Source organism: Schistocerca americana, chromosome X, assembly GCF_021461395.2.
Source record: "Schistocerca americana isolate TAMUIC-IGC-003095 chromosome X, iqSchAmer2.1, whole genome shotgun sequence".
In the NCBI taxonomy this organism is placed as follows: Eukaryota; Metazoa; Arthropoda; class Insecta; order Orthoptera; family Acrididae; genus Schistocerca; species Schistocerca americana.
Window position 1 is genome coordinate 464,704,010 of NC_060130.1, and position 19,032 is coordinate 464,723,041.

Genomic DNA, 19,032 nt, shown 5'->3' on the forward strand with positions numbered 1-19,032 from the left:
GACTGCTTGGAAGGAACTGACACCATGAATCCTGCTGGGCTGTCCGTAAATCCGTAAGGGTACGAGGGGGTGGGGATCTCTTCTGAGCAGCACGTTGCAAGGCATCCCAGATATGCTCAATAATGTTCATGTCTGGAGAGTTTGGTGGGCAGCGGAAGTGTTTAAACTCAGAAGAGTGTTCCTGGAGCCATTCTGTAGCAATTCTGGGCGTGTGGGGTGTCGCATTGTCCTGCTGGAAATGCTCAAGTCCGTCGGAATTCACAATGGACATGAATGGATGCAGGTGATCAGACAGGATGCTTACGTGCGTGTCACCAGTCAGAGTCGTATCTAGACGTATCAGGGGTCCCATATCACCCCAACTGCACACACTCCACGCCATTACATAGCCTCCACCAGCTTGTACAGTCCCCTGCTGACATGCAAGGTCCACGGATTCATGAGTTGTCTCCATACCCATACACGTCCATCCGCTCGATACAATTTGAAACGAGACTCGTCCGAGCAGGCAACTTGTTTCCAATCATCAACAGTCTAATGTCGGTGTTGACGGTCCAAGGCGAGGCGTAAAGTTTTCTGTCGTGCAGTCATTAAGAGTACAGGAGTGGGTCTTCGGCTCCGAAAGCCCATATCAATGATGTTTCGTTAAATGATTCGCACGCTGGCACTTGTTAATGGCCCAGCATTGAAATCTACAGCATTTTACGGAAGGGTTACACTTCTGCCATGTTGAACGATTCTCTTCAGTCGTCGTTGGTCCCGTTCTTGCAAGATCGTTTTCCAGCCGCAGAGATGTCGGAGATTTGATGTTTTACCAGGTTCCTGATATTCACGGACCACTCGTGAAATGGTCGTACGGGAAAATCCCGGCCACTTCGGTCGGCCAGGTAATTTGAATAGCATATCTTATGCGTTAAGTCGGTGGCTGTGTTCAATCTTCGAGGTATCCATGATATTACTTTTCAACGAGATAACGCGTGGCTGTATCTTGGCCGTGCTGTCCTGACCTACCTCGATACAGAGGCAGTTCGAGTGGTGGGAGTGGTAGCCAACTCGTTCTCCAGATCTCCCATCAGTCTTCTCGTTCTATTGTCCTTCTGAAAGTACCAATGCCCACACACATTGCCGTATTCTTGTCGTAAATCCGTCTCGTCAGCATTTGTTCTGCGGACACTGCAGCGATCTGTCAGTATGGTACAACCATGTCTTTCATGCCAATCATCTTACCTTCCTCAAAGTCCGAAAGATAGTAAACTAAATGCGTACATCGTCTGGGCATGCTATTTTGCGATCTCCAGCTGAAACTTCGCCGTAAAGTTTGACACAGCCGAGTCATCATCCAATCACGTCTTCTTTATATGTAGGTATGACATTCTTCCGTGCTTAAAACACTAAAAATAAACTTGCTTAAAATGGTATCCTTCATTTTCTTATGTCTTTGTCCAGAATTGGTTCAGGGTCGGTACGGTTAATTTAAAAGGTGGCAGAATGCCCATCCTGTCGCCATCCCTTTAGCCCCTGGGACACAATAAGTGTACCCCGACTGACTGCATTTAGTGCAAATCGTGTGAAAATGAGCGATATTCGTCGAACCGTTTGCGAATCTTGTAACTGAGGCGGGAAGTGGGTACAAGCCTGGTTATTCACGTAGGGGATTGTGGGGAAAGGCCTAAAAACTACATGCAGGCTGGCCGGCACATTGGTCCTCGTCGTTAATACGCCGAGCGAATGCAATCCGTCGCCAGCGCACCTTCCCGTCCCGGACGCAGTGCTTTAACAAGCACGGCGGGCAGCACAGGGGTGAAAGTCTAGTCAGCTTATCTCACAAGCATGCGATTTTTTCTTTTCGATGTGTTCGTTCTACATTATTATAGTCTTATTACAGTTGATTTTCAGGCACACGTTCGGACTTTCTCTATTGAGTTCTTCCATTCGTTTTTTAAGTTTCACTTGAACTACAGGCAAATAGTATAAAACCATCAACAATGTGACGGTGGGTCAGATACTACAGTATCTCCTCCTGTAATACTGAATTTCACATTATCTATCCTGGTGCAGCCTAATGGAAGTTGTATTACAGAAGTATATATTTTTTATAACATGGGATGAATAGATGCCTGCCTCTCGAGGGATGTTAATATAGACTTTGTGCAAATGAGTCAAAAGCTCCCTCAAAATCTGGGAATCAAATTCAAAGCGATAATACATACTTATTAAGCCGTTCTATAATTTCGTTAACGATATCCAGTGGCCTATTGTGTGAAGCTATCTTTTTTCTCCCTTGATTAAAATCGAATATTTTTTTCTATGTGGCTGGTGACAATTTTAGTGAATACCGTGTTTCTACTGGAATACCATTAATGTCCCGTATTGTTTGCTTTCTTCGTACCTCGAATTAGTTTATACGCCTCACCTGACATTACTTCTAATGAATCCTCGATTTTTTATGCAGTTTTCTCTCCGTTATTATTAATATGCAAGCTACCGTGATGTCTGTCCACCGTAAGTCTCCGTGTTGTTTTCTTCATAAATGAGCCGCGTGGAGTGGCCGCGTGGTTAGAGGCGGCATGTCACGAATCGGGCGGCCACTCCCGCCGGAGGTTCGAGTCCTCCGTCCGGCATGGGTGTGTGTGTTCTTCTATGCATAAGTTAGTTTAAGTTGTGTGTAAGTCTAGGGATCGATGACCTCACTAACTTATGCTAAGAACAACACACATCCATGCCCATGGGAGGACTCGGACATACGGCAGGAGGGGCCACGCGTTTCGTGACATGCCGCCTCAAACCGCGCGGCCACTCCTCGCGGCTTTTTTCTTCATATTTTAATTGTTTTCAGTTATTTAGCTAGGAAAATTTTCGTTGTATCTTTTCACATCTCTCGAAGACATTTCCGTATAATTTTGTTTAAATTAGCGTATTCAGTTATGCTCGTGTTAGCGTTTGATGGAAACACTCGCCTTCTCTTTAACAGCTGCTTTGTCCCATATGAGATTTTCTTTTGTTGATGCTTACAACATTTTTTTTCTGTTTGCTTAAGTAATGTTTGTTAAACAAATTTCCCATATCGTCTAAGGTAAAGTAATTTTTATTCTTAATCTTTGTTTCTTAATTTAAACTAATGCCTTATTTTAACTCTCGTAAATTCTGATTACCTTTCTGGTGATTTTGTTTCGTCCTGCCTCTTTATCTACACTACTGGCCACTACAATTGCTACACCAAGAAGAAATGCAGATGATAAACGGGTATTCATTGGACAAAGATATTATACTAAAACTGACATGTGACTACATTTTCACGCAATTTGGGTGCATAGATCCTGAGAAATCAGTACCCAGAATAACCACCTCTGGCCGTAATAACGGCCTTGATACGCTTGGGCATTGAGTCAAACAGAGCTTGGATGGCGTGTGAAACATCTCGGTGAAGTCGTTTCATAAGACGCTTGTCGAATTCGGTACAACTTATTCACTTTACTACCTGATTTTAACTCAATTCATAAACTCTTCCAGAAAGACTGAGCACTCAAATAAGGCCTATTGAATATTATATGTGTGTTTAATGTGGGTTTTGGTTTTGTTTTGTGGGAATCGCTGAATTGGTCATCGTCTGCTGGGAGCAGACGATGTTGCTTCTCGTTCAAAGGAGAGCACAGGATGACCAACTTAGGTTTCCAATACCTGAACAGAGAGGTTTACCCATCATAGTCGAGGGCTGTGTCGAAGGCTGTTTTTGTGTGTGAGGTTGGTGACGGAGGGGTACCCCTCAGGTAGCTGCCGCTGCACGAGGAGCTAGGTAATCTGGAAAGAGAAAGGGGACTCATCGGTGAGCGCTTGGTGAGTACGGATTGTAGCTCTTAAGGGGGGTTTCAGGTGATAGGAATCAGGTTGAGATAGGACTTCGTTATGTTTACCTAGTGAAATACTTAAGAACTTCAGCTTAACTGAAGCGAGTTATTTTTTTAATGATTTTTAATCTTATATTTTGTGGAAATTGCTTTTGTCTGTGTGTGTCGATTTTGTGCCACGTGTTTGGTAATCAATGACCCTTCTGGTCCACCACGGCACCGCAATAGGCTTTATTTTAACCGTTTGCTTGTTTAATGAGCTACAATTTCTGCAAGAATATCTGTTTTTTCGTGCGCTTTCTACAAAGCAGCACAACAGTTCGATTCGGAATGCACCACGTGCTCTAGTTCGGCCGTTTGCAAGCAGCAGACGCAGTTAGTACGTTGAATAATTATCGCACAGCCTCGTGCATTGGTTAAACCTCTCTCCAGAACAGTGCATGCGTAGAATCGTAATGCGAATCTCACTGAGATATTTTTATGGTATGAAAGCAAAGGATATGATAGTATCATTGTCTCCCATCCCAGTTTTCTGTGTTTCTTCTTGCTGTAGTTAAATTGTGCTATGCTACATTCTCACGTAATTCTTAAATCTTTCTAGTCAGGCACCAGTTATGTGTAGTTAGGATGTGCAACCAAACACTTAGATACAATAAATAACCTACATGAAAGATAAATTCTGAGGTGTTCATCTTACCCACTTACTCCGATCTCCAATCCTGAATTAATCAAGTTGCTTCATGCACGACATGGAGTGCTATTTATCTGGCTACTTAAATAAATTTGCATACTTGTAACTAAATTATTAAATTAATTAAACTAATAATTTTCCAGCTCCGTTTTTCTATAAATGCTTAGGAAGGGCTTGGGCTGGTGGCGACCCTGAATTTCTGAATTTTTATCATTATTTGTGTGAAAGAAGCAGCTAGAAATGCGAGATAACGTATATGCCTCGATGAGCAACGTCGTAAACATAGTAATAGTTACACGTGTACAGGTACAGCTGCCCATGCAGCTTCAACACGACACCACATTTCATCAAGAGTAGTGACTGGCGTATTGTGACGAGCCAGTTGCTCGGCCACCATTGACCAGACGTTTTCAATTGGTGAGAGATCTGGAGAATGTGCCGCCAGGGCACCAATCGAACATTTTCTGTATCCAGAAAGGCCCGTACAGGACCTGCAACATGCGGTCGTGCATTATCCTGCTGAAATGTAGGGTTTCGCAGGAATCGAATGAAGGGTAGATCCACGGGTCGTAACACATCTGAAATGTAACGTCCACTGTTCAAAGTGCCGTCAATGCGAACAAGAGGTGACCGAGACGTGTAACCAATGGCACCCCATTCCATCACGCCGGGTGATACAGCAGTATGGCGATGACGAATACGAGCTTCCAATGTGCGTTCACCGCGATGTCGCCAAACACGAATGCGACCATCATGATGTAAACAGAACCTGGATTCATGCGAAAAAATGACGTTTTGCCATTCGTGCGCCCAGGTTCGTCGTTGAGTACACCATCGCAGGCGCTCCTGTCTGTGATGCAGCGTCAAGGGTAACCGCAACCATGGCCTCCGAGCTGATAGTCCATGCTGCTGCAAACGTCGTCGAACTGTTCGTGCAGATGGTTGTTGTCTTGCAAACGTCCCCATCTGTTCACTCAGGGACCGAGACGTGGCTGCCCGATCCGTTACAGCCATGCGGATAAGATGCCTGTCATCTCGACTGCTAGTGATACGAGGCCGTTGGGATCCAGCACGGCGTTCCGTATTACCCTCCTGAACCCAACGATTCCATATTCTGCTAACAGTCATTGGATCTCGACCATCGCGAGCAGCAATGTCGCGATACGATAAACCGCAATCGCGATAGTCTACAATCCGACCTTAATCAAAGTCGGGAACGTGATGGTACGCATTTCTCCTCTTTACACGAGGCATCACATCAACGTTTCACCAGGCAACGCCGGTCTACTGCTGTTTGTGTATGAGAAATCGGTTGGAACATTATTCAATTCTCACACTCGTTTCTGTCTTTATTTCATGTATCTGTGGATCGCTAACCTCATCTCGTTCATATGCTAAGGCATAAACATTAGTGTCCCAATGTCTATGGACGAAACAGAAATCTGTTGTAGATAATATCAGAACGGAAACCTAAGTTATGTTGTCTAAACGAATGTTGATGTACCGCTGCAAATATGAGAAATACAGTAAAAGGCCCCTTTTCAGTTTTTACACAGTATTTGTAAGTGAATTACATTTCATCTTGACCATATTCCTTGTGCAGAGGACGTTACCTTGATCTTCGGAAATACCACACGTCACTCGCATATACAAATAATATCGGTATAGATAATACACGGAACTACCGTGCTATATCACTCACACCGCATTTCTAGACGAGGAAATCAGGTTGATTCAGTGTCTTGCGATATTCTAAAAGCTTTTGATTCAGTACCACATTGCTGAATTCTGGAAAAAACACGTCTCTGTGAAATACCTAATCAGATTAGGAACCGGAACGAATATTTACTGACAGGAGAGACACAGCACATTGTCCAGATGGATCTACAGGCGCTCAAGTAAGATCTGACGTGTCCGAGGGGGCTGTAACAGGATCGGTGCTCATTGTGTTGTACATTCATAACTTAGCCGGTAGTATAAGGGGCGATCAAAAGACTTCCGTTTGAGAGCGTTGCTGAAGGGTATATGCAACGTAGCGCGGCTACGGTACAGGTATACAAGCACCAACACGTAGGCAGGCCATTAGTATGGCATACACGTCTTTCCGCCACGCGTGCGGTAATTGTGGAAACGTGAAATATGGCGACGTTTTTACCAAATGCATCCAATCAGGACGAACATGCTGTTATTCTTTTCTTGGCTGCCAAAGGACAAACACCGGTAGGCATCCATCGGAGAATGAAGAATGCGTCTGTCGAAAACCACCGGCGTGGAAAGGAGCGACGAGGGGTGCTGCTTCTTCATGATAACCCACGTCCCCATATCGCAAATCTCGTAAGGCAGGAGTCAGCCAGGCCAAATGGAAGACACTCGAACACCCGCCCTATAGTCCTGATCACTATAGGGAGGCCTTCGGTCCCTTAACCGCCCTATAGTCCTGTTCACTTCCCACGCAGTTATCATCACTTCGGTCCCTTAAAAACGGCCTTCAAGGGCCGATGATTCCTGTCGGACGAGGATGGGTTCAGGCAGTTACGGACTTCTTCACGTAGTAGGACACAGTGTTTTACCAAACGGGTATCTTCAACCTGGTATATCGGTGGGATGATTTCCTCAATGCCCACGGCGATTTTGCCTGAGTCGCATACCGATTCTGGACTTAATGATCTTATAACGGAAAATTTTTGATCACCCCTTAGCCAACCGGAGTGGACGAGCGGTTCTAGGCGCTACAGTCTGGAACCGCGCGACCGCTACGGTCGCAGGTTCGAATCCTGCCTCGGGCATGGATGTGTGTGATGTCCTTAGGTTAGTTAGGTTTAAGTAGTTCTAAGTTGTAGGGGACTGATGACCTCGGAAGTTAAGTCCCATAGCGCTCAGAGCCATTTGAACCATTTGAGCCACATCCCCTTGTCTATCTATCTATCTAATTCCGGATCCTGCTCCAGCTACTGGCGGGTCTGGGTGCTGACGAGTCCTCTCCATTTGGCTCCGTCCTCCCACCGCTTTTCTTCCTCCACTTGCTGCCAGGTCACGCCTCTCCTTTCCACAGATATTCTCACTCCCATTTTCCAACGTGTTCTTGGGCGCCCTCTAGGTCTTTCTCCATCCATCTTTAGTTCTTCCATAATTTTGGGAGTCTCTGCCCATGCATCCTCTTAACATGCCCACACCATCTTAATCTCTTTTTTTCAATTTCTTCTCTCATACTTTCTTGTTTAAGGTTCTTTCTGATCTCTACATTCCTTAGTCTGTCCATTCTTGTTTTTCCCTTAACTGTTCTGAGAAATTTCATTTCCCTTGCTTGCAGTTTGCTCCAGTCCCTTTCTGTCATTGTCCATGTTTCTCCACCCTTGGTGGCACCATACACAGTCATTAACCCGGCACCAGGGAGGTAGGGTCCCCTTCCCTATTCCTCCACTGGGGTAATTCCTGTCTGGCCCATCCACGTTGCGGGTGTGGGCATCCTACACTTCAGTAGGCCGGAGTGCTAGGATGCCTGAGTTCAGGTTGGTACCTAATCCCGTGGAGTATAACACGGAACCCATGCCCAGGGTTACGAGTGAAGACCTTAACGGCAGCGGCGGCGGAGAAGGAAGACTTCGGAACGGCGTAGCTGGCAGATGAGGCAACCCTCCTTTCTGGGGGTTAACTGAGAAGGGAAACACTGCCTTTTGGTGGAGGAGAAACTCTAAAGGCTAAGGGAGACAGCCCCGACAGAAAATCCTTTCTTGCGTTAGGCCTAGCAAGCCAGTAGGAAAGTCGTCATATATTGCTTTCAAAGCAAAACAAAGATGACCCCTTATATTAGTTGCAATCTCACCAGATAACTCTATTATCTACGATGAAATTCCATTTGACATAAATTGTAGTCATTTCCACTTAGATCTCGATAAAATATCAGCCTGCTGCAAAGACTGGCAACTAGCTCTTGATGTAGACAAATGTGAAGTAGGGGGCTTCATTAAATGTAAAAGCGTGGTTTTCTTCGACAATTGGATTAATGGTTCACAATTGGAATCAATATGCTACAAAAAATATTTTGGAGTAGCAGTCTATAGATACATGAAGTGGAAGGACCACAGTCAAGCAAATGAGAGGCCTCTGTTCATTGGTAGGATACTGGGAAACTGCGGCTTGCTATATAAGGGATTCCTTGCAACACACTTGTTCTGTTCATACTTGATTACTGCTAACGTGCATGGGACCTGCATCAGGTCGGATTGTCAGGAGACTTAGAGCAATACAAAGAAGGGCGATGCCAACGGCCATTTTGCCTCCTTTCATTAGTGATTGGAATTGTTAAAAACTCTTAACATATACTATAACAGTTCTAACTGGTGTTCAGGGTATAGATGAAGACTTCAAACATAATGACCAACCTGAAACAAAATGATATCGTCCACAAACACTTATATGGATTCAGAAACCACTTATCATGTGTAACGTAACTGGTGCTCTTCAACACGATATCTTAAGTCTCATGGATTAAAGCAACCAGATGTAATCGATATTTGGAGAGATTTGAAAAACAAATTGATTCAGTACTTCGGCCGCCTTCTAAACAAAATACTTGTGTATGGTGTATCTAACCGGGATTGTGACTGGAGAGAAAATTTCTTTAAAGGCTGATCGTAGTGCGCTATCTTGGATGGTGAATCATCTACTGACAACGGTGTAATACAGGGTGGCGCACGAAAAACCACCCACAAGTACAGACTGCTCGCTAATTACGCATGAATTGTAGCCCGCCACGAGCAGATAGAACAACAAATAGATAAACACGTAACACTTGGATAACAAAGATATAACAAATAAGCTAATACAAAGGTTTGTATTTACTGCATTGATCTTGTCTTTTACATTACATTAGGTGCTTAAAATGACTTCCTTGTCCTTCAACGCACTTTTGCGCGCGCCCTAACATATTAATATACACTTTGCGCAACTCTGTCGCATCGATTCTCAAAATTGCATTAAGAATATTGTCCTTCAGATCTTCTAACCTTGTTGGGTTATTTGCGTACACTTTTCCCTTTACACTACTCCACAGATAAAAGTCACAAGTGGATAGGCCCGGCGAACGCGGCAGCCATTGTCCTTTGCTGACAGTCCTTTCTTCTGTGAATCTTTCATGAATTCGTGGGTCTGACTCACCTGAATTGTGACAGGTCGCCCCATCATGTTGAAAGACAGCATACGTGCGCCGATGGAAAGTCAACTGTGTGTAAAATTCCTCAAAGATTCGCACATACACAGCAGTGTTCACTGTTATTTCAAAAAAAATGCGGTACCCACAATCCGACTAGCTGACACGGCACACCACACTGATTCTTTCACCGTGAAGAGGTTCGTCGTTAATCGTATAGGGATTGTTTGCTGACGAGTATCTGGTGTTCTGGTAGTTCACATGTCCTGCCAGATGAAACCAGGCTTCATCGCTCATGAAATACAGCAGCGGATCCAACATTGCGCTCTCAATTGTTTGACATAGCCACGTACAGTAACACACAGGTTTTACCTTACTTCCCTCCTTCAGTTCTTGGGCACATGTCGTTTCGTGGCGCTTCCTCCCTATATGGTGTAAGACACGTTGACAACACCTAACCGAGCGAGGTGGCGCAGTGGTTAGCACACTGGACTCGCATTCGGGAGGACGACGGTTCAATCCAGTCTCCGGCCATCCTGATTTAGGTTTTCCGTGATTTCCCTAAATCGTTTCAGGCAAATGCCGGGATGGTTCCTTTGAAAGGGCACGGCCGATTTCCTTCCCAATCCTTCCCTAACCCGAGCTTGCGCTCCGTCTCTAATGACCTCGTTGTCGACGGGACGTTAAACACTACCCACCACCACCACCACAACACCTACGCGAAACGTTCACTTGTTGCGACAATTTACACTTCGACTACTTTGGACTCTGGATCTTTCGTGCTCAAATATTCGGGATCACAGCAGGTGTCGATTCTTTTTTCTGTTTGCAGCTCAACCTCCAGCATGCCACACACTACATGTCTTAGTCAAGTCGCAACGGCTTTCGTAGTGATAATACAAAACGTAGTCGCAACAGCTTCACAACAGTAGATAACAACTGGAGGACGACAATAAGCAGTCTAGTGCTCGGGGCAGGTTTTCCAAGCATCACCCTGTATATATAATATGTAGTATGCCCCAGGGAAGTGTAATAGGACTTAGTACTAAGACTGTACATTAATAAATTACCAAATAGTGTCGTTGCTGTGACCTGCAATCCGAAAACTAGTTTCATGCAGCTCTCCACGATGATCTGTCCTGTGTTCACCTCTTCGTCTTTGCATAACTACTGCAACCTACATCAGTTTGAACCTGATTACTGTAGTCTTGGTCTCCCTCTACAATTTTTACCCACCAAACCGACGATTCCTTCACGTCTATCAACCGATCAATTCGTTTAGTTAGGTTGTGCCATAAATTTCCTATCTGAACACTTCATGCTTCACTTCCATACAATATGACACTTCAATCTACATTCGATGCTAATGAATTAATTTTTTTCTGAAATTCTTTTTTTTTTGCCGATGGCAGTCTGCGTTTTATATATTTTTTGTTTCCGTAATCGTTACTTGTTTTGCTGAACAAATAACACAACACGCATACTACTTTTAGTGTCTCATTCCCCAATTAAATTTCCCCAACATCGCCTGATTTAATTCGACTACATTCCATTACCCTTGTTTTACTTTTGTTGATGTTCATCTCACAACTTATTTTCACGATATTCTCCAATCCGTTTCATTGATAGCCCAAGCCCTTTGCGTCTCTGATAGAATTACAATGTCGTCGGCAAACCTCAAAGTTTGTATGTCTTCTCCATGAACTTTAATTCTCTCTTCAGATTTCTCCTTGGTTTCCTTAACAGCTTGTTCAGTGTACCGATGTTAAGGAACCCCTTGAGTGAGAGGGCGCCAAAGACCAATGATGTTTAGGCATTGGACGCCCCACATATTGTCTACCATGCAACCACAATATTGGCTGCTAATGGCAACAGGGAGAGGGACTGGAGGTATCCAGTGGTGAGCGCAGCATGAAGCTACGGAGCTTAGTTGAACTGCTTAGTCGACGAGTAACCCACAACAGTACTACAGTGCTACTGGTGTTGATACAAAGCAGAGCAATGGCGACGGTACACAAACCAAACATTGCATTATATCTACTACAACAATACTTGCTGAAGGTAACATTTCGTCAGAAAGGAAGCCAAAGAAATTCTCAGAGTGAGAAAGAAGTGGCATATGAAATATCATCGTTTCTGCAAGGTGAGTCAGTGGAATGTGTGATGTCGTATACGCTCCACTGTGCAGACAGTGTATATGAGGAGTACAAAGACGACTATACGTGCTTAACAAGTGAAAGTGATACTGAACCAGGTGTCGAGCAATCTATGTCATCGTCCTTCTCGGATAGGAAGCCACAAATCCCGTCTCCAGTGAGTAGTAGTAAATGACAATCGTTGTCCAGGGAGTGGGTACTAAACTTAATTACATACATGGAAGACCATCCACAGCATTGCAAAAAGAAAAAAAAATTATGAACAGATTTCTAGTAAGTCCGCAGCAATATATCTTCCCCTATGAACCATGGACCTTGCCGTTGGTGGGGAGGCTTGCGTGCCTCAGCGATACAGATGGCCGTACTGTAGGTGCAACCACAACAGAGGGGTATCTGTTGAGAGGCCAGACAAACATGTGGTTCCTGAAGAGGGGCAGCAGCCTTTTCAGTAGTTGCAGGGGCAACAGTCTGGATGGTTGACTGATCTGGCCTTGTAACATTAACCAAAACGGCCTTGCTGTGCTGGTACTGCGAACGGCTGAAAGCAAGGGGAAACTACAGCCGTAATTTTTCCCGAGGACATGCAGCTTTACTGTATGATTAAATGATGATGGCGTCCTCTTGGGTAAAATATTCCGGAGGTAAAATAGTCCCCCATTCGGATCTCCGGGCGGGGACTACTCAAGAGGACGTCGTTATTAGGAGAAAGAAAACTGGCATTCTACGGATCGGAGCGTGGAATGTCAGATCCCTTAATCGGGCAGGTAGGTTAGAAAATTTAAAAAGGGAAATGGATAGGTTAAAGTTAGATATAGTGGGAATTAGTGAAGTTCGGCGGCAGGAGGAACAAGACTTTTGGTCAGGTGATTACAGGGTTATAAATACAAAATCAAATAGGGGTAATGCAGGAGTAGGTTTAATAATGAATAAAAAAATAGGAGTGCGGGTTAGCTACTACAAACAGCATAGTGAACGCATTATTGTGGCCAAGATAGACACAAAGCCCATGCCTACTACAGTAGTACAAGTTTATATGCCAACTAGCTCTGCAGATGATGAAAAAATTGATGAAATGTATGACGAGATAAAAGAAATTATTCAGGTAGTGAAGGGAGACGAAAATTTAATAGTCATGGGTGACTGGAATTCGTCAGTAGGAAAAGGGAGAGAAGGAAACATAGTAGGTGAATATGGATTGGGGGAAGAAATGAAAGAGGAAGCCGCCTTGTAGAATTTTGCACAGAGCATAACTTAATCATAGCTAACACTTGGTTCAAGAATCATAAAAGAAGGTTGTATACCTGGAAGTATTCTGGATATACTAATAGGTATCAGATAGATTATATAATGGTAAGACAGAGATTTAGGAACCAGGTTTTAAATTGTAAGACATTTCCAGGGGCAGATGTGGATTCTGACCACAATCTATTGGTTATGAACTGCAGATTGAAACTGAAGAAACTGCAAAAAGGTGGGAATTTAAGGAGATGGGACCTGGATAAACTGAAAGAACCAGAGGTTGTAGAGAGTTTCAGGGAGAGCATAAGGGAACAATTGACAGGAATGGGGGAAAGAAATACAGTAGAAGAAGAATGGGTAGCTCTGAGGGATGAAGTAGTGAAGGCAGCAGAGGATCAAGTAGGTAAAAAGACGAGGGCTAATAGAAATCCTTGGGTAACAGAAGAAATATTGAATTTAATTGATGAAAGGAGAAAATATAAAAATGCAGTAAATGAAGCAGGCAAAAGGGAATACAAACGTCTCAAAAATGAGATCGACAGAAAGTGCAAAATGACTAAGCAGGGATGGCTAGAGGACAAATGTAAGAATGTAGAGGCTTGTCTCACTAGGGGTAAGATAGATACTGCCTACAGGAAAATTAAAGAGACCTTTGGAGAAAAGAGAACCACTTGTATGAATATCAAGAGCTCAGATGGCAACCCAGTTCTAAGCAAAGAAGGGAAGGCAGAAAGGTGGAAGGAGTATATAGAGGGTTTATACAAGGGCGATGTACTTGAGGACAGTATTATGGAAATGGAAGAGGATGTAGATGAAGATGAAATGGGAGATAAGATACTGCGTGAAGAGTTTGACAGAGCACTGAAAGACCTGAGTCGAAACAAGGCCCCGGGAGTAGACAACATTCCATTAGAACTACTGATGGCCTTGGGAGAGCCAGTCATGACAAAACTCTACCATCTGGTGAGCAAGATGTATGAGACAGGCGAAATACCCACAGACTTCAAGAAGAATATAATAATTCCAATCCCAAAGAAAGCAGGTGTTGACAGATGTGAAAATTACCGAACTATCAGTTTAATAAGTCACAGCTGCAAAATACTAACGCGAATTCTTTACAGACGAATGGAAAAACTGGTAGAAGCGGACCTCGGGGAAGATCAGTTTGGATTCCGTAGAAATGTTGGAACACGTGAGGCAATACTAACCTTACAACTTATCTTAGAAGAAAGATTAAGAAAAGGCAAACCTACGTTTCTAGCATTTGTAGACTTAGAGAAAGCTTTTGACAAAGTTAACTGGAATACTCTCTTTCAAATTCTGAAGGTGGCAGGGGTAAAATACAGGGAGCGAAAGGCTATTTACAATTTGTACAGGAACCAGATGGCAGTTATAAGAGTCGAGGGGCATGAAAGGGAAGCAGTGGTTGGGAAGGGAGTGAGACAGGGTTGTAGCCTCTCCCCGATGTTATTCAATCTGTATATTGAGCAAGCAGTAAAGGAAATAAAAGAAAAATTCGGAGTAGGTATTAAAATTCATGGAGAAGAAGTAAAAACTTTGAGGTTCGCCGATGACATTGTAATTCTGTCAGAGACAGCAAAGGACTTGGAAGAGCAGTCGAACGGAATGGACAGTGTCTTGAAAGGAGGATATAAGATGAACATCAACAAAAGCAAAACGAGGATAATGGAATGTAGTCAAATTAAATCGGGTGATGCTGAGGGGATTAGATTAGGAAATGAGACACTTAAAGTATTAAAGGAGTTTTGCTATTTAGGGAGTAAAGTAACTGATGATGGTCGAAGTAGAGAGGATATAAAATGTAGACTGGCAATGGCAAGGAAATCGTTTCTGAAGAAGAGAAATTTGTTAACATCGAGTATAGATTTAAGTGTCAGGAAGTTGTTTCTGAAAGTATTTGTATGGAGTGTAGCCATGTATGGAAGTGAAACATGGACGATAACCAGTTTGGACAAGAAGAGAATAGAAGCTTTCGAAATGTGGTGCTACAGAAGAATGCTGAAGATAAGGTGGGTAGATCACGTAACTAATGAGGAGGTATTGAACAGAATTGGGGAGAAGAGAAGTTTGTGGCACAACTTGACTAGAAGAAGGGATCGGTTGGTAGAACATGTTTTGAGGCATCGAGGGATCACAAATTTAGCATTGGAGGGCAGTGTGGAGGGTAAAAATCGTAGAGGGAGACCAAGAGATCAATACACTAAGCAGATTCAGAAGGATGTAGGTTGCAGTAGGTACTGGGAGATGAAGAAGCTTGCACAGGATAGAGTAGCATGGAGAGCTGCATCAAACCAGTCTCAGGACTGAAGACCACAACAACAACAACGCAGCAATATGGCCGTGCAGTGCACAAGAAAGACAACGGCTCGCCAAGGGAGGAAGAGGTCCATTCGTTACAAAAACTTATGTTGGCGCGTTTCAAGGAAGTTCGGTACAATTTACAGGATGTGCATGATAGTGACCTACATCTACATCTACATCTACATTTATACTCCGCAAGCCACCCAACGGTGTGTGGCGGAGGGCACTTTACGTGCCACTGTCATTACCTCCCTTTCCTGTTCCAGTCGCGTATGGTTCGCGGGAAGAACGACTGTCTGAAAGCCTCCGTGCGCGCTCTAATCTCTCTAATTTTACATTCGTGATCTCCTCGGGAGGTATAAGTAGGGGGAAGACCTACTGTGTTATGCACATCAAACTGCATGTGACGTAAATCACAGTGATTTCAAGAGAAGCAGTGGACGGTGTACATAACTTCAAACAGTGCTACAGAATTGGAAGACGTAAGATAACGAAATTTCAAACAAAACGTCAACTTGACAATGCACAGAAAACTGCGGAATCGGCTTAAAAATTTGTAGATGAGATAAATAAACTTATCTCATCGTTCAGTAAGGAATTTGTTTTCATCCCCGACCAATCGAGATTTAAAGAGGAAAAGTATATGAAAGGAACCCCGGGAATCACAGTCACGAAGAGAGTTGTATCAAGATCAACTAACATCAATGTCTTAACCCTTTCGTATACAATTATGCCGACTGTTGATCTGGATGCTAAATTGGCTGGGAAATTACTTAATTTGGTGAGAGAAGTTGAAGGTGCTCTGCCCCCTCCGATTCTTTCTCGTGTGCGTAATCTTGCAAGGGCAGTAGAGAATATTTACGTCACAGCAAGCAAGAGTGGGAAAATGGACGTAAGATATGGTATGAGCACTGCTTTTGGCCAATAGCTGGTCAAAATAACCTGCTTTTGCTAGATTCCTGGTCTGGGTATAAAAATCATATTCCTTTAGAGCGAACTAATCCTCCTGAAAAGTGTCTGACATTGCAATTCATACCGACTGGAACCACTGCACAAATTCACCCTATGGATGTTTGTTTCTTCCGCACCTATAAAACATATTATTGCTCTCTCTGCAGCTATGCCTTAAAGGATAGCCAGTTTCACGATAAACTCCACGACAAACTGTTTCGCACTCAGTTGTTCTCATCATCCCATTACACCAATATGATTCTATATGCATTCTTTAAGAGCGCACACCTAGCTGAACGTCGTGCACGGTTTGTAACTCTCAAAAAGCTCGTTTTGAACAGTTCTTGAATGTCGACGATGACCATCTTGTGAAGTGTAATGCATATATCCAATAGAAGGTTATCTCTGCATGTCCCAGACACTCATTTTCTATCGCCCTCATGGTGCACATGGTGAGTCATTATCAACTAATATTTTGCCGTCAGAACTGTTAACACAACACTTTCAAATGAGCCTTACTAAAGATTGAGCTTTCGAATTCACACTCAACAAGTTCCTTGTGAGTAACGTTAGCAATAGGCTACAACCCCGTTTCACTCCGTTCTCAATTGGTGCTTCCCTTTCATGTGCCTCGACTCATATAACTGCAGTCTAGTTTTTATTAAAGTTGTAGACTATCTTCCGTCCCCTGTACTTTCTGCCTGCTATTATAACGTAATAACAACGTATTTTACAATCTCATGTGTTTGCTACCATATTTTAATACTGATTACGTTTACCTTATCAGTGAAACCACTGATTAACTGCTGATACTCATTAAACGTAAGCAAAATATGAGTAATTTGCTTTATTGAAACAATGTTGTAAATCAAATTGTTTACGTTCTTAATAACTGCAAATATATCTGTAAATAACTGATTTCTTACTGAGGGGATTATACACTGAAGTGACCAAAGTCATGGGATGCATCCTAATATCGTGCTGGACCTCCTTTTCCCCGGCACAGTGCAGTAACTTGCAAATCGTTGGAAGTCCCCTGCATAAATATTGAGCCATGCTGCCTCTATAGCTGTCTATAACTGAAAAAATTTGCCGGTGCAGGATTTTGTGCACGAACTGACCTCTCGATTACGTCCCACGAATATTCGATAGGTGATCAAATCATTCGCTCGAAATGTTCAGAATTGTCTTCAAACCTATCGCGAACAATTGTGGCCTGGTTACATCATGCACTGTCATCCACAAAAATTTCACCGTTGTTTGGCTGCTAATGGTCTCCAAGTATCCGAACATAATAATTTCGAGTCAATGATGGGTTCATTTCGACCAGAAAACTCAGTCCATTCCATGTAAACACAGCCCACACAATTATGGAGCCACCATCAACATGCAAAATGCCTTGTTGACAACTTGGGTTCATGCCTTCGTGTGGTATGCGCCACACTCGAATCCTGCCATCAGCGCTTACCAACTGAAATCGAAACTCAGCTGACAAGCCCACGGTGCCGGCCGGTGTGGCCGAGTGGTTCTAGGCGCGTCAGTTTGGAACCGCGCGGCCGCTACGGTCGCAGGTTCGAATCCTACCTCGGGCTTGGATGTGTGTGATGTCCCTAGGTTAGTTAGGTTTAAGTAGTTCTAGGTTCTAGGGGACTGATGACTTCAGATGTTAAGCCCCATAGTGCTCAGAGCCATTTGAGCCATTTCTTATTCCAAACTGCTATTATTTTGAAACTGAACAGTAACAGAAAAAGTCACAGTTTAAAGATAAGTTAAGTTTTACTTGTTTACGTTAATGGTCGTTTTGCTCAAATTCGTGATTAATTGATTACTAAGGTATTGCAGGATTAGCGTAAAACAGTCAAATTTACAATTTTGAATATATTATTTTAGAGGTCGGGCAACCGCAGCCAAAATTCCTCGTGGTGAAAAAATATCTTCCGCAATGGCTGTTAAAATGCTTTTATTTAAAAGTCACTTCCAGATTCGCATCAATAGAGATGTATCTTGAGGTGACAGCTTTACCTGAAGATGCATCTCTACTGATGCAAAAGCGATAGAGACTTTTAAATCAAGGAAATTTACAATTGCTCACATTTCTCTCTGGATAAGGTCAGCAATGTTGATTACAAACGTGGTCAAAATTGTGCTTGCTTGACTTATTTTTACGTAAGTCAAGTAGTGAAACGTCATGACAGCTTCAGCCAACGAATTTGAGTAAAGATACAAAGACAGTTCTCAATTTTGTCCCTTCAGGAGTAGTGACAACTGAGTTCTTTAGCACATAGTATGTTTTCAGTTGGAAAAGTCACAAGGTAAGGTTGTACTGCTTCTCTTCGCCATATTGATCACAACTGCTGTGGCTTAACGGATGTCTCGAAGTCATTTGAAGTAATGTCAAGGAATGCATTGTGTGCATAAAGTATTTTAGAGAATGACTCAACGTAGCATCTTCTAAACGCCTCGGAACAAATTATTTCTTTTTATGGTAATTCAGTCACGTTCAGGTCACAGTTAACAGTAGTAAGGCAGTGACAGCTCTGGCACAGTCTGCGGTATTTCCAGATTCCCCCCCCCCCCCCCCCCATGACATCATCAATGATAGCATGTACTGTTGCCAAATTTTCCCTCTCTGATATAAGAAATTGCCCTATGCACAAAACGGCGAGAAATTCAAAAAAT